At 55.4% G+C, this 1,971-nt stretch overlaps 1 long non-coding RNA gene across 1 annotated transcript in view; it reads left to right on the plus strand.

Moving 5' to 3' along the window:
* Window positions 1–698, plus strand: part of LOC107184016 — a 7,603-nt gene extending 6,905 nt beyond the window's left edge. The window contains exon 4 of the long non-coding RNA XR_001514829.1: window positions 625–698. This is a non-coding gene — a long non-coding RNA (uncharacterized LOC107184016). The remainder of the gene's footprint in view (window positions 1–624) is intronic.
* Window positions 699–1,971: the final 1,273 nt, after the last annotated feature.

The raw sequence follows: 1,971 nt of genomic DNA on the forward strand, positions 1-1,971 counted from the left end.
AAAGAGTGGCCAGGAAAGAAAGTTCTGGAAGACCCCCTCCTCACCCTCAGGACTCAGCACTGTGTTCTCTGAGTCCTCTCTGTCTCTTTGCAGGAGGGAAAAGCCTGCTTCGAGCTCCACTGAGCTTGGTGAAGCTGGAAAAAATGAAGATGCCCATGGAAACACATTGGTGGCTTGATCCAGCGTTGCCATCAGCAAGGAATACATTTCATTCACCTGATTCCAGGCCTGACATCAGCACACAGTCCTCTGAATAGTAGGAAGATTATTCCTTAATCACTTCTCCCAGGTCTGTCCTGGAAGCCTGCCAGACACCAATCCTGTGTGGACCCTTCCCGCCAGCGGGCACAGCTGTGACGCTGAAAACCCGCTCAGTGCCAAGCCAGCGACTGACGCCCACCTTGGGCACTGCCCCTGCGCCTGTGTTTCGGAGGCTCTTGAAGTGGGTGAGCGGATGTGCAGCTCTGAGGTGACGCGTGGGGAGTGGCTCAGCTGCTCTCCTGGGCTGAACCGTCCGAGGGATGAACGAGGCCCCAGGAGAAGCTTGTCATGCAGGCACAGGGTGAGGCCAGGGCGCCCACAGGGTGTCTAATGCTGAGGAAACCGACTTCGTGCCTGTGATAGAAGCTGTTTCAGGACACCAGAGAGAGGCAAAGGGAGAGAAGCCAGATGAGCCCGTGATGCACCACAGAGAAGGTGGGTCAGAAGTCTGCACAGGAGCCTTTGTCACAGTGGCCTCCCAGCCCTGTGAGGAGCGTGGAGAAAAGCACAATGATTACTGTGGGGAGAGGGCAGCGGAGTCCAGTGGGGCAGGTGTAGGGAGGTGGGTGGCCTCCCAGCAAAGAGCTGATGTGAAATATCCCAGGTCTGGAGCAGTGGTATGGGTGCAGGTAGGGGAGACAGAATGGGTGATTTTTAAAAGGCAGCATTCTCCAGGCTCCGGGCCATCATCGAGGGGCCAACTCCTGCCGAGGCTCTTGCACGTCCACACTGCCATCAATTCCTTGTTGGGCGTCTGACACGCGTGCTTCATTCCCGGCAGAGTGGAGGCCTTCTCCCGACCGTGGGCTCTGAAGCCAGATACCCTGGGCTCCAGTCTCAGCCTGGACGTGACCAACAGTGGGTTCATGGGCCAGTCAGCAGCTCTCTGCCTCAGTTTCTCCTTCTGTAAAATGGGCTTTCTGCTAATGTGAGGCACAAGTGGGGGTGCTGTGCTGGTGTAGAGCAAGTGCTCTATAGCTCAGTGCTCTTACCGAAGTGGCACTGGTGCTGGTGCTGCTGCTGCTGCTGCTGATACTGGGAGGATTGGCTTGCCTGTAGGGAAGGACTAAATGGGCTTTTCCAGGAAACAAATGCCTGGATCCTGGCTTCCAGGTATGAGGCGATCTGATGCGTCTACAGAGGCGCACGGTGTCTCGGATTCTTGGGTGTCTGAAGCAACAATGACCGCCCCCCGCCCCCACCACCCATCACCTGCCCTGTCCAGGGGGTGGATTTGCCAAGTGGTGGGAGACCCCTGGCAGAGCTTGGCAGACCTGGACTCTGCACGCTCGGCCCTGATGGACAGCAGCCCTGGCCACTGTGACCTCATCGCCAGCGTCTGGGAGGATGATCTCACCAGCCCTCTTGGCAGCTCCTCCTCTCCTGTGGCTCAAACACATGACAGATGTTCTCTGGGCTGAAACCTGAGCCGGTCCTGCTCATTCTGCTCTCACTGATGAGTGAAAAAATGGATCCCTTTCTCCGACGTGCATTCCTTGTGTATTAGAAAACTGTCACCGCGGCTCCCCACAGTGACACTCATTCAAGGCTGAGCATACAGGGTCCTTTTAAACTTTGCCCAGATGTCTTACTTTTCATGGTTATCTCTCATTTCCATAACATTTCTCAGTACTTTCAGATTTTCTCCTCAAGGCTTGCCGTAATAGCCGTCCTCTAATTTATGTCCAAAATGCCATGTCAAATTAAATG

The sequence above is a fragment of the Myotis davidii genome, unplaced genomic scaffold (assembly GCF_000327345.1).
Source record: "Myotis davidii unplaced genomic scaffold, ASM32734v1 scaffold744, whole genome shotgun sequence".
Classification (NCBI taxonomy): Eukaryota; Metazoa; Chordata; class Mammalia; order Chiroptera; family Vespertilionidae; genus Myotis; species Myotis davidii.